This window comes from Bos grunniens, chromosome 21, assembly GCF_055505025.1.
Source record: "Bos grunniens cultivar Pamir isolate PY7600 chromosome 21, Bosgru_T2T1.0, whole genome shotgun sequence".
NCBI lineage: Eukaryota > Metazoa > Chordata > Mammalia > Artiodactyla > Bovidae > Bos > Bos grunniens.
The window spans coordinates 61,953,746-61,968,306 of NC_141185.1; the positions used below are offsets into that span (position 1 = coordinate 61,953,746).

The following is a 14,561-nucleotide window of genomic DNA, read 5'->3' on the forward strand; positions in this document are numbered from 1 at the left end:
GGCCCGTTCTCTTTGGTCAGTGCTACTCTGGTCCGCTCTGGAGGCTCGGTGACGGCCTGCCGAGTGCTGCCACGGAACTCTGCGATGCACCCTATGAACCAGGAGAGCAGGTGGAGGACAGCTTACCAAGCAACATCTCTCATCAGAAAGAGGAGAAACTGGATAGAAAAGGACATCTCTCTTCTCCAGGCTTGGTTCTAACACACCCTACTCTTAAACTCAGTTATACTACTCTGCCGGTTGTTGATACACACGCACACACACATATGCACATATGTGTGCATGCACATACACACACACATAGCAGTGTTCCCCTGGGATGTCCTCAACCCCAGGCTGGGGAGCACAAGGGAGATTTCCAGTCTCAGATCCTTCCCTCTCCATCTTCGCATCATAGCCCTGAATCAAAGTTTAGGGTCCCCCATGCCAAGGCTCAGAAAAACTCATTTTCTTACACATTAAAAAGACACTCAACATGCAACTCCCCATGAATCCCACAACCTTAAATTCCATGGTCCTGTTTCTATGATCTTTTGTCATCCCAACTGTATGCACTGAGGGGATCACATTGTATCTTTTTTGGAACAAGAAACAAATATATCAGATCTGTATTTAACAAAGTTATTTAATGATGGAATTCAATTTCAACTTCTCAAAAGTTAAAATATGATCTTAGTTGCCAAATAACCTGAGTTTCCAAAACCTAAACTTTGGTGAAACTCCATTTTTTTCCTTTTTCGTTTCCAGATAAAAATTATTCATTCCTTCAGCAAAGCTCTTAAACCTGTTTCTCTGACTGTACCTGGGTCCTTGTGCTGGGGCTGTGGGAATGGAAGGAAAACAAGGTATGGCTATCGACTTTCTCAAGCTCATATTCTGACAGTAAAAATAAAACTAAGAAACACCCTTAATGCTGGCATGTGGGCCAACCCTCCACACATCTGACTCCACCAGGAAAATACACTGATGTTTAAATGCCTACTGAACAATGTCTATATCCCCCACCCCCAGCATACAGAGGTGCTCAAGATGTCAGAAAGCAGCAGATGAATGAATGAATGATGCACATCAAAGAAGCACCACCACAGCCTTGTCAGCTCACACTGGTCATGAAAACATCTTCATCAGTTGAGTCAGCCACTTGTTTGCCAGCAAGAATGCAATGAGAATAAAATATGGACCCTGAATCTTCTATTTTGATTCACATGTAATGTGAAGGACCTGGAATTGAAAGATCACACATTTTATCTACAGAAAGTCTTCAAATGGTAAAAACTAGCTTTGACTTTTAAGCTTAAGCTTCAAATTCAGCTAGAACCCAACCCAACCCAGAAGCTTTAACTGGTGTGGATTTAAAGAATGAGGTTTTTCTAAGAAATATTTAACACTTCTCTAATATTTCTTCCGAGTCTGCTTCGGTCATCTGATAAATCTAGCTACTGGAAAGAAATTATTTAACCCCTAGGCTTTGAAAACCAGCCAACAACATCAACTTATATATTTATGTGTCTCTTTGGGGAAAAACCTGCCAGCAGTCTGAGGGTTAAGCAGTAATCTGTCATGTTTGCCCTGAACTTGCCCAGTTAAATTGCAACAGCATGGGTCTCCATAATTATCTAATTGTTAGTGTTGTGCCTTTATGTAATTTATGATGTAGCATTAAAGTCTGACCCTGAGTTTGAAATGAACTGCAGTTCTGCTGACATCCAAGCTCAAATTAGTAGGTAAGCACCCAATTAACGATTATGCTTCTGAGCTTTCATTTCCATCTGACCACACTGCTACGCTAATCAGTTTTCTAAGCCGTTCACCTTCCCCATAACTAACAAGCGTTTCTTTTGCCTTTTATGGCTTTGGATGCTCTGCATCCTTGTAAAAAGCTCTCCACCACTGCTGTCTTCAAGACTGCTGCCCAAAACGACTGTCTGAGAATGAGCTGGCCAGTACTGACGCACTTTGTTGGCAAAACCAAAGGTCAGCTTGATGGGTTCCAATTTTCCTCCTCCAAAAAGGGTCACCTCTGTAGAAGGACTGGGTTCTCTAGACGGCTTCTTTTGGCTGCTGGAATCACTCAAGTGAAGGATGGCCCCCTGTGGACGTTTAGAGCATGGAATTAGCAAATACTCTCCGGCAATGGACTTCACCAAAACCCCATCATCTGTCTGAATACCTGGGGAAGGGGTGAGGGGAGAGCGGAGAGCAATGAAAAGAGAGGAAAAATCAGGCAATGTTCCCTTTCCCAACTTCACACCTCCTTCACTCTTTTCTTCCCCACCCCCTGAACAATACTCCGCACTTCCTCTGCTCATCTGCACACCACATAAACAGCAGCAACTGAGCATAAAATATTAGAATATTTTTAGAGACTCTCGATATCATTACTTTGACTTCAGTACCTGCACACAAAAAAGACACTTAATCTATGTGAATGCTCAAATGAGCATCTGCGCAGGGAAGTGATTTGCTAATTACCACGTATGCATGCAATTGCTGTACCAGGCCTGTGTCTCCTGTCTTCCCAACTGCTGTTTCTTCCTGGACCTATGTCACTAGGCATTTTGATTCCTAGTTAGCTGAGCCACTGCTAGCCTCTCCTCCTAAAGTCAGAGAAGAACTGCATACATCCCCTGCCAAACACAAAATCAGAACTGAATCTGGACTCTCCATAATTACTTTCCCTAATGTATACCCTAATTATACACCTAGACTTGCCTTCCACTCCAGATTTATCAACTTTTGGACACAACACAGATATTTTCCTTTCCAACTCATGTACAAAAGACATGAAGTCATCAAGAATTTTATCCAGCACCAGTGCCTTTCAAACTTGAGTACCAGAAGCTTGTTCTTACTTTTCTACTTCTAATCAAACTTATTCATTATTCCAATATCAAATCTCATTATGAGGAGTGAGGAGAGGGATGAGTAGGCAGAGAACAGGATTCTTAGGGCAGTGAAAATACTCTGTACTATGACACTGTAATGATGGATACATATCACTTTACACTCGTCCAAACCCGTGGAATGAACTGCACTAAGAGCCAACTCTAAAGTAAATTATGGATTTGGGTGACTGGGATGTATCAGTGTAGGTTCATCGGTTGCATCAATGTGCTACTCTGGTGAGGGATGTTGATTATGAGGGGAGCTAAGTGTTCAGGGGACAGAGGGTGTATGGGAAATCTTTGTAACCTCCTCTCAACTTTGCTGTGAATCTTAAACTGCTCTTAAAATAATCTTAAATTTTTAAAATATCATTATTAAAAAGGGTAAAAATTGAGTTTTTCTGATGAGAATGGAACTGAATCCTTCCACCAGCACCAGGGTACCAACACCACACACTGGCACACACAGCTCAAAAGCCATCATCCTAAGATAAACTATGTACAGCTCATACAAATAAAGAAACCCAATAAAAATTAAGCTTTGATTTGATTAGTGTTTTCTTTCTTTCCTAGTTGTCCAAAGTGGTTTCCACGAATTGCAAAATTTATTTTCATTTATCATATTTCATTTCATTCATTTTGAGATAAGAAAAGATGAAAGAAGGCATCCATGTTCTCATTTTACGAGTATTCCAAGACTCAGAACTGGCTCAGTTGGAAAGCTGGAATAAGAACTTGATGTCCCAGCCCCTTTCCTCTTTCCTCTGCACTAGTGTCTCACCCCGGAGAAGGCAATGGCACCCCACTCCAGTACTCTTGCCTGGAAAATCCCATGGATGGAGGAGCCTGGTAGGCTGCAGTCCATGGGGTCGCAAAGAGTCGGACACGACTGAGCGACTTCACTTTCACTTTTCACTTTCATGCATTGGAGAAGGAAATGGCAACCCACTCCAGTATTCTCGCCTGGAGAATCCCAGGGATGGCGGAGCCTGGTGGGCTGCCGTCTATGGGGTTGCACAGAGTCGGACACGACTGAAGTGACTTAGCAGCAGCAGTGTCTCACCTTAAATGCTCATATCACTTTGACAAGCATCACAACACACAGACACTCAAGAGGTAGTTTTTGTGGTGACAGTGAGGATGATAATGGTGAGAACAAGGAAAATTGAGTTGAATGTGGATTGAAAAGATACCCTAATAACATTGTATTTGAGAAGCATATTGAATAGCTGACTTACTAGGGAAAAAGTCCCAAGATTCTGGATTTCTAATTCAACATAACTCTTCCCTATGCAAATTAGTAAAAAGGAGCTCTTATCAAGCCCAGTGAGACAAGAATGATGAGACAACTGTATCTTTGAACAGAATTGTTTATGGCATGCAGATACTTAAGAGTGTGAAATAAGCAAGTCAAGTTCCTTCCAAAGTTAGTGGTAAGTGAATGTAGATAACACGCAGTTCTGAAAAAATGACTGCAGAGTAGTGGCCCCTGACCCTGCACATTGCCAAAAGGATGGTGCTTATACAAGAGAACCACGGAAAGCCTCATGAGACGATGGAGCTTGGACAGAGCAAATAGACTGAAAGGAAGTCCCTGACAAGGGGAAGGGAGGGGTGAAGTGATATTTTCAGTGGAAGTTCCCTCCTGTCACTAGTCCTACTTGAGTTGCATACATTCACACTTCAGGGGAAAGTTTACATTATTTGCTGGACAAGGATTTGTGGACGAAATAAACAAACTGAAACTCCCAATTAGCCGTCACAGGCTCCCCTGTTATTCGAAGGCAGAGTGTTCCTTGAAACCTTTTGCAAGCCTCAATGACGTAAAGCAAAGAAGCAAGTACCTTAGATCTCATCTTGCTAAAGGATGCACAAAATGAATCGAGAGCCAGCCCAGATGGTCGGAGACACAGTTCAAAGCCTTGGGGCTTAATGCTGAGCTGCCAACTGTGGTTCTCAGGGAAGGAGGCTGATGGGGTTGCTCTTATTGCTTGCGGTATACTATGCCTCTATAATTGCTGCCGCAAAACAAGCGCTGAACCCTATTTTGACCTTCTACCTCTCTTTCTGTAAAAATGAAAATCTTCTTCAGATTCCTTTCGGTTAGCATACACAAGTATTAATGTAGACTTTCATAAAAGTGAAGTGACATAAAGCAGGTTCGAGAGCTTTTGAACTAGAAAACTCTAGATTCAAAACCAACTACCCACATACTAACAAAACCTAGCCAAGTAATTAAACCTCTTCAAGATGCCATGTTCTCACCTGTGAGGTAGGAATACTAACACCCATTCCCTTGCATAATATGAGGATTAGATGAGATAACACAGAATATGCATGTGAAACTCAGAGGACAAAGCAAGAAGGCAGCAAAGGCTATTTCCTCTCCTTCCACTCATAAGATCTCAGATGCAATGATCTGCGGCTCTCAGCCCCACAATTTAAAGTAGCTTATTAAAAAATCACCTCAAGCCTTGCACTCACTGAGTTTCCAACCTAGGAATGATAGCTAAATCTTCATAAAACCTGGACAGTGGAGTAAAAAGTGGAGACATCTCTATGTGGCCAACAAAGGTCCATCTAGTCAAAGCTATGGTTTTTCCTGTAGTCATGTATGGATGTGAGAGCTGGACCATAAAGAAGACTGAGTGCTGAAGGAACTTTCAAATTGTGGTGCTGGAGAAGACTCTTGAGAGTCCCTTGGACTGCAAGGAGATCAAACCAGTCAATCCTAAAGGAAATCAACCCTGAATATTCGTTGGAAGGACTGATGCTGAAGCTCCAATACTTTGGCTGCCTGATGCAAAGAGCCAACTCACTGGAAAAGATTCTGCTGCTGGGAAAGACGGAAAGCCAAAGGAGGAAGGGGGTGGCAGAGGATAAGATGGTTAGATAGCATCACCAACTTGATGGACACGAATTTCAGCAATCTCTGGGAGATAGTGGAGGACAGAGAAGCCTGGCATGCTGTAGTCTATGGGGTCACAAAGAGTTGAACATGACAACTCCATAAAACTAAAAGTAATCCCTGTTTTTCTGATTGGGAAGGTGACTACACTGCTAACTCTTAAAGGCAGAGGACAAAAAACATGGATCAACCTCCCAACTTTCAATTATAATGGGAGCCAAAATGCAGTGATTGCATTTACCCTGGAGGATGCATGTCAAAGGCAGTGACAGGGAGAAACGACAGACAGGCTGTATCCCATCAATACAGCATAATTTTGCCAGAATCTTTCCATCTCAGCAGCCTTCATCACTGTACAGAATGTACAAAGAGCTCATCACAGTTTAACTTAGATTGCCCTAGAGCCTAAAGCTAACAAGGAGACTTGTACTTATGAGGACAGAGACTCTCCCAACAACTTTGCAATAATCCCCCTGTCACAGAGCAGGACTCTATGCAGCCTTCTTAGGACAAATTTCCCATGTCCTCCACCTGTCTCTTGTTTGCAGAAAAACTTTAGCCTCTCTTAGTTCCAAAGAATAGATTTAATCAGAGAAGTGATAACATGTATAATTAAAAGAAAACAGTCAAGCAAGACAAAATAATACTAGTTTAGACATTAAACAAAATCAAGGGCTTAAAGTTTATCCTCAAGGGATATATAAAATATCCTGAGCCATATCCTGTGAGCTATTTTGAAGATACTAAAACTCCCCCACAAGGTGGAAGAAGTTAACTGTATGTTGACCACAAGCAGGTGGGAACCCAAACAGGTGGGAACGAGAAGGTTGATGATATTGATTCCCAGCTACCTCACCACCAACCAATCAGAAGAAAGTCCATGAGTTGATCATATACCCTGTAACCTTCTCCCTCATCATGTCTTTAAAAAAACCTTTCTTTTTTGAAAGGTTTTGAGCTTGGTGCCCTCCAATGAACACCACAGTTTTCTTCACCGCAATTCAGAGTCAATAGACTGGCTTTCAGAGAAGGCGATGGCACCCCACTCCAGTACTTTTGCCTGGAAAATCCCGTGGACGGAGAAGCCTGGTGGGCTGCAGTCCATGGGGTCGCCAAGAGTCGGACACGACTGAGCTACTTCACTCTCACTTTTCACTTTCATGCCTTGGAGAAGGAAATGGCAACCCAGTCCAGTGTCCTTGCCTGGAGTAATCCCAGGGACGGGGGAGCCAGGTGGGCTGCCATCTCTGGGGTCGCACAGAGTTGGACACAACTGAAGTGACGCAGCAGCAGCAGCAGCAGACTGGCTTTACTGCATGTAGGCAAACAGACCCAGGTTTGCTTTGGTAACAGCCCCAGACGTTAATCTACTGCACATCATCTGGATGTCACTGGGAATCTGACCCAAGAAGCAGGACCACTATGAGGCATTTAGAATAGTATAAGTGTTGATAAAATTAGACCTGGAGGTTAGAAGAGAGTCTATACAGGGTGATTCCCTCTGGTGTTGTCCCTGAAGTCACCACTATCAAGTCAGCAGGCGGGTGGTCTTCCAGGGAAGCGTGTGCAATGTGGGAGAGGACAGTGAAAGGCTGGACCCCACACACATAAGCTGGAACCCACAGACACACCCTGGACCTCCCACATCTGTCTATGACCACCGAAAATTCACTGCGGCATGAAGGAAGAGCTGGCATCCTCTGCCACAGAGGTGCCCATGGGGGAGACTCGATGGGAGTCAGCGGAGCCGGCGGTCCGGGGTCTTGCTGAGCCTGGAAGGTGAGATGGCACGTGAGGGGCAGTGCATGCCGGCCGCCACTATGTTCTTTCCACCCTCAGAGCATCAAGTTGGTTGCTGCTTCATGTTCACCTTCCAAATCTCTCACAAACTTCTCCTGCAACCAACCCTGACGAGGAATCAGACAGAAAAGGGAACCTGGGAAGTGTAGCCCCAGGTGAGTTAAATTCACGCAGTACATAACTACCCCAGAGAATAAATAACAACGCAACGATGAAAATACACTTCACTGCTATACTGGCCGCTGGATCACGCAGCGACCCCTTCACTCCCCGCCATCCAAGCTCCTCATGACTTCCAACCCCTGCTGATCCAAAATTCCAGCACTCTTTCTCCTGTTGGCCTGTGTTTGGTTAACCCGCCAGGGCATAAAACCTAAGTATGCCCTTTAAGTCTGTGCCTGCAAACCTCAGGTTGAAGAAATGCCTCTGGTGGCCACAGTGTCTCTTTGCCCCTCTCCTCCAGCTCAGGATTTACCAAGGAAAGGATGTCCTAATGGAGAGGGTAATTTAATCTGAATTGCTCTTTAATCCCTGGGTAGCTCTTGATTGCCTGGCTGTCAAAATAAAATGTGTTTTTTCAGCTGCATGGTCTATCAGGCTCTCATTAATCTACCATGTTTTAATATCCATTAGTGAGCATTAATCTAAAAGGATGGATTTGGGGCAGAGATTCCATTCTTCTTGTCTTTTCTAATTTTCTATCATCAGAGAAAGTTTTCTTTTTCCCCTCTATGAAACTCCAAAGAGGATAAAATGGCTGAAGAGTGCTTGTCTCCCTGTCCACACTGACAGATGGCTATTTGAAATTTCAAAACCACTCCAACTGGCTTTGAAGTTTTTTTATTGCCAAGTGCACAGCACAGACTTAACCTCATCTCATGCTGCTGCTAAGTTGCTTCAGTCGTGTCCGACTCTGTGTGACCCCATAGATGGCAGCCCACCAGGCTCCCCCGTCCCTGGGATTCTCCAGGCAAGAGCACTGGAGTGGGTTGCCATTTCCTTCTCCAGTGCATGAAAGTGACACGTGAAAGTGAAGTCGCTCAGTCGTGTCTGACCCTCAGCGACCCCATGGACAGCAGCCTACCAGGCTTCTCCATCCATGGGATTCTCCAGGCAAGAGTACTGGAGTGGGTTGCCATTTCCTTCTCCGACCTTATCTCATACTAGGTCATGAATATCACTCTTCGCTGATGACCACCAACATGCTCCTTGTTTAGGATACCTTCTTCTTTGTTCTCTTTGGTTCCTACCCTTTTGCTTAGCCCCACAGCACTGGCTCCTGGACAGGACTATGGAATGCATCTTGCAGAAGCAAAGTGTCTAAATCTGAAGTTACTGGCAGACAAACGGATAAGAAAGCTGTGGTACATATACACAATGGAATATTACTCAGCTATTTAAAAGAATTCATTTGAATCAGTTCTAATGAGGTGGATGAAACTGGAGCCTATTACACAGAGTGAAGTCAGTCAGAAAGAAAAACACCAATACAGTATATTAATGCATATATATGGAATTTAGAAAGATGGTAACAATGACCCTATATGTGAGACAGCAAAAGACACAGATATAAAGAACAGACTTTTGGACTCTGTGGGAGAAGGTGAGGGTGGGATGATTTGGGAGAATAGCATTGAAACATGTATATTACCATATGTGAAATAGATCACCAGTCCAAGTTCAATGCATGAAACAGGGCACTCAAAGCTGGTGCACGGGGACAACCCAGAGGGATGGGGTGGGGAGGGAGGTGGGAGAGATTTCAGGACGGGGGACACATGTACATCCATGGCTGAGTCATGTCAATGTATGGCAAAACCCACTACAATATTGTAAAGTAATTAGCCACCAATTTAAATTAATTAATTAAAATATATATAAATAGTATAAAAATGAAAAAAAAAAAAGAGGGGAAAAATGATTCTAAGAGAGAAAAGAGACAAAAGTGTTTCCAGTGCATCTAATCACTGTTGCAGTGAGATTATTTTTCATGTCACCTGTATCTTTCCCAGCACAATCTGGAGCCTTGTCACCTCTGAAAAGATTGTAATCTTGAGCCAATTTTTATGATTAAGGTTTACTTTCAGAGGTGAAATGCATTCAGAAAGTGTGGACTCCTTTATGATTTAGAAGTGGAAGTCCTTTATCTAGTATGCGTCAACTCACCCAGCCAGAGAAATTTAGTGCTATGTATTCAGGCTTGGAGTCCCCATTGAAAAATTCGAGGGTTTGTTTTTTTTTCTTTTTGCCATGGTGAGTTCCCCAAAGTCACATTCCCTTTGTAGATTTCATTTGGTCTTAACGAGGCACAAGCCCAAGCTTCCTACCTAATCTCTTAACTGATGTGAATCAGTGAATTATCTCAAATCACTTTCTAGATCATCCCAGGATACAGCCTGGATGGTGCATGAAGAAATTCTAATTCTTATTCTTGAGCCTGAGGACCAGCAGGACAATGTTGGTGGGTGAACTGGAGTGGAAAACTAGGGCAAACTAAAAAGCACAAGTTTTGCTGGGGCAGGAATACTATTTGCCTTGGTTGATGGGGCCAAATGGAATGACAGAATTTAGGGCTTAAACTTATGGGACTTTTTATATTCAGGAAAAGTCAGAAATCTACAAATTTTATGTAAAATCTTCCAAATCTAAAAGTAAGTTTAAAATACATTAAACCCTGTGCAGGTCAGTAAAGCCTGTCTGCAGACACAGCCAGTTACAGACACCCAGTTTTATAATCTCGTTCCCAGTGCACTGGCAGAAGGGCCAGCCATTTAGAAATGACTTGTCACCAGAAATACAAGAAATATATATATATAGTTGTTGTTTGGTTACTGAGTCATGCCTGACTCTTTTGCAACCCCATGGACGATAGCCTGCCAGACTCCTCTGTCCATGGGATTCTCCAGGCAAGAATACTGGAGGGATTTACCATTTCCTTGTTCAGAGGATCTTCCCGACCCAGGGATCAAACCCCTGTCTCCTGCATTGGCAGACAGGTTCTTTACCACTGAACCATCAGGGAAGCACCCAGGCCACTGTCAGTGTTCTTATAAATTATGAATGTGTAAAAAAATATGGCAAACAGATATGGGATACTAGGCTGCAATAAAAGTAGATGGCCATATCAATTGATGGAAAAGTAGAAAAAAAAAGGAAAAATAATTCCAGAATGTAAAATCATATTATTATGCTTATTATGATTGGTCCAGTGGTCAGAACTCTGTACTTTCACTCTGCATCTCATACAAAATAATTCCTAGAACAATAACTAAAAACACACTATGAGGAGTAGGTAAGGTCCCTTAGAGAAATGAAAATGAAATAATAAAGATAGATTTGATCACCTAAAGAAGTCAAGAAAGGAGGAACAAAAAACCAATATACAGGAAGGAAACAAACAACAAAATGCCAGCTAGACCCAGCCATACCCCAAAATCCATTAAATGTAAACAGACATACAGTTCTTACTAAAAGGCAAAGATTGTTATACTGGATTAAAAAATAAACAAACAACAGCAGCAACAAAAACCCAAGACTCACCTGCATGCCATCTATAAGAGAAGAACTTTTAATATAAAGATACAGACATGGTTAAAAATAAAAGGATGGGAAAAAACTATGCAAACGCAGGGGATTTTACTATACCAGGGAAAATAAACATCAAGATAAGGAGTTAAAGGGGGACGTTCCATGGTGATAAATGAGTCCGCTCATCGGGAAGGTATAACAACTCTGAATGAATATGCATCTCATAACAAAGTCTCAAAATACAGGAAGCAAAAACTGACAGATCTAAAAGGAGGCAGAGACATATCCACGATCCTTATTAGAGACTGTAACAATCAGGGTGAAGATCACATGAATATAATTGTCACCACATCTCTTTTTTTGCAAAGGACATCACAATAATTTAACAAATGAGGCGTGGGTTCTGAGCCATCAGAACAGACCCTGGCCATAGTTCTGGAGGAAAGTCTCGGAATCCCCTGCCTTCCCAAGCGTTTATTGCTTCAGTCGCTGGACCAAAGGAGAGGAACCAACTATGCCAAGTGTGGGAGGGGTTAGGAGAATGCACATTGAAAAACAGGCATGAAAGTATTTCAATATTTTACCAATTAATATGACTCCACATGTATAGAAGCTATAGATCAGCTCTAACTCCTTTAATAAGAAGAATGCCATTACCAACTTCTTCGGGACGGTATTTTATTAGACTGAGAGTTCCTTGAAAATAAGATCTGAGGTTGATTCATCCATGTAGTTCACATGGCTTGGTACCGAGCCTTCCTCATATTAGAAACATCATAAAAAATCAATTCAGTGAAACAAAAAATAAATAATTCCCTTTTTTTTTCTGGATGCATGAGGCACTCTTTGGCAACAGTTCCATAAAGATGACTCTCCTGCACTTGAATTCTTTCATCACAATAGTTAAAGCCAAAACCAAGCAAAACATATTGGGATGCCGGCACCTTCTGTTGAACAAGTTGTATATAAAATGCTGTGGAAAAGGAGCATATGTTTTTGATAACTGTAAAACACATTATATTTAAGAACCGAGAAGGAATGTAAATGCTGAATATTAATGCACTTGAGGTCTTATTTAAATTAAAAGTTGGTCTTGGATGTGACTTGATCCTTCCCAAAACGTAAGAATCCCTCTCAGGGTCTCGTCCGCAGAGGCTGCACAGGGAGAGTCGGATCTGCTTCTCGTGCCACTGGAACCCTGTCTTGGGTCTGGAGGTAAGGATCAAGACACCAACACTTTGTTTTAAAATTGAGTTGAGTTAAAAGAAGAAGAAATGAGGCCGAGACACAACGCAAGCAGGGCAGTGTGTTACTGGCCAGCCGCTGACTCACTGTGAGCCTCAGAAACACAGCCCATAACTCAGCAGACATGCTCCCTGGGTGGTCCAGGAAAGCACAAAGGAGAGGGTCGATATCAGCTTGGCTCCTTTCCATCTCCCCTTGCCCTGGGTCAAGGCTTGTCCCATGTGGGCTGCACCATGAGGCCCTCTAGTGGCCGCTCTGGGATCCAGCCCTCATGACTTTCAGTTGTTTAGTCACTCGAATCATGTTCGACTCTGCAACCCCATGGACTGCAGCACTCCAGGCTTCCCTGTCCATCACCAACTCCCAGAACTTGCTCAAACTCATGTCCATTGAGTCGGTGATGCCATACAACCATCTCATCCTCTGTCACCACTTCTCCTGCCTTCAATCTTTCCCAGCATCAGGATCTTTTCTAATGAGTCAGTTCTTTGCATCAGTTGGCCAAAGTATTGAAGTTTCAGCTTCAGCATCAGTCCTTCCCTTGACCATTCAGGACTGATCTCCTTTAGGATGGACTAGTTGGATTTCCTTGCAGTCCAAGGGACTCTCAAGAGTCTTCTCCAGCACCACAGTTCAAATAACTTTGAAGTGATCATCCCGATCTGAGAACGGAGGAGCGCCTGAGATGAGGGGGTGACTTGGAGAGGAAGGAAGCCATCAAGGCAATCTGGGAACATGCCCACACTCTAGCCCCATTGCACCCTGTGCCTGCTGTCTCCATGGGTCCAGTGGAGGAGACACAGCTCCAGGAGCAGTGCCATTACGCACCCCTCAAGGCACAGAGGCTGCAGCTTCCCCCTGAGGTTTGCCTATGAGAAAGGCAAGGGTCAGAGGCCAAGGCAGAGCGTGAAGGGAGGAAGAGGAAGAAGCAGGTGCTTAAGAGAAATGACCTCACATCCTGGGAAGAGCTCAGATCTTATTATCAGATAAACTTTGGTTCAAATCCCAACTCCACACTTAATAGTTGTGTAACTGTGTGCAAATCACTTAGCTCTCTGAGTTAAGCTTTCCCATTCTTAAACAAGGATAGAAACAATTGGTCTAAAGAGATTTTATGCCGGTATAGATCTCGACATAGCAGATGGCTCTAGTCACCCATCAAAAGTGAGTTCCTGCACACTATGCTAGAGAATGCATATCAAAATCCTGTGGACCTCACGTTGCTTAATAAATGATAACTGTTATCAGGTCATTGCCTGATGGGCTTCCCAGGTGACTCAGTGGTAAAGAATCCCTCTGCCAATGCAGGAGACATAGGAGACATGGGTTCAGTACCTGGGTCAGGAAGATCCTCTGGAGCAGGAAATGGCAACCCAGTGCAGTATCCTTGCCTGGAGAATCCCATGGCCAGAGGAGCCTGGTGGGCTACAGTCCATGGTGTGGCAAGAGAGTCGGACACGATTTAGTATCTAAACAACAACATTGTCTGATAAACTAAGAGCATGAAATAAAGTCACCATAATCACAAGAGTCTGATGTTGCCTATACGTGGCCTGGAGACCCACGAGCACAAACAGATACCCTCCTGAGCACCTCGGTGCACCTCTCCAGTGCCTCTGTCTCCTGCAACACACACAGGCCGCTAAGTTTTAGAGCTCAAAAACTCAGCTCGAGGACACGCCGCCTTCTTTTTTTTTTTCATTTTGCAAGGACAAATCTGACAGAAATGTAGAACCTGCATAGATATTTAAACAGCCCAAGCGTCAGGGAGAGCCTTCAGCCTGGCCGTGAAGGATAGACTCTCCGACAACATCCACTATACAGATGAGCCCTCAAATTAGTGCAGGAGCTGTGAGTCCCCGGCTGGAGGAGAGAGGCGTTCGCCGCTCCGCCTCCTCCACGGGCCGTGCCGCCAGGGGCATCCATCACGGTAAGTACCAAGGAGCAACACCTCTGATGCCTCTTCATTGGGCCGCCAGCAAATGAGGCACTAGATTAGGCCTGACACCAGCAGGGCACAAGCTGAGGTTTGCCGGGTGTAATTAATTGGAACCTCGCCAGCTTGACAAATTGGGATGATGAATCTATCTTGTATGAATAAGGAAAAAAATGCATAATCAGTCAAAGATTTAGTTAAGACAGCTTTACTCTGACTCTCTGCCACAGCTAAATCCATTAAGGCAAGGAAACATCAC

The 14,561-nt window shown here is 43.6% G+C and overlaps 1 long non-coding RNA gene across 1 annotated transcript in view; it reads right to left on the reverse strand.

Moving 5' to 3' along the window:
- Nucleotides 1-238: 238 nt before the first annotated feature.
- The window catches only part of LOC147349805 (uncharacterized), a 104,279-nt gene continuing 89,956 nt past the window's right edge, over nucleotides 239-14,561 (reverse strand). The window contains exons 2-3 of the long non-coding RNA XR_015150592.1: nucleotides 1,956-2,090; nucleotides 239-1,221 (exon numbers count right to left, since the gene is read on the reverse strand). This is a non-coding gene — a long non-coding RNA (uncharacterized LOC147349805). The remainder of the gene's footprint in view (nucleotides 1,222-1,955; nucleotides 2,091-14,561) is intronic.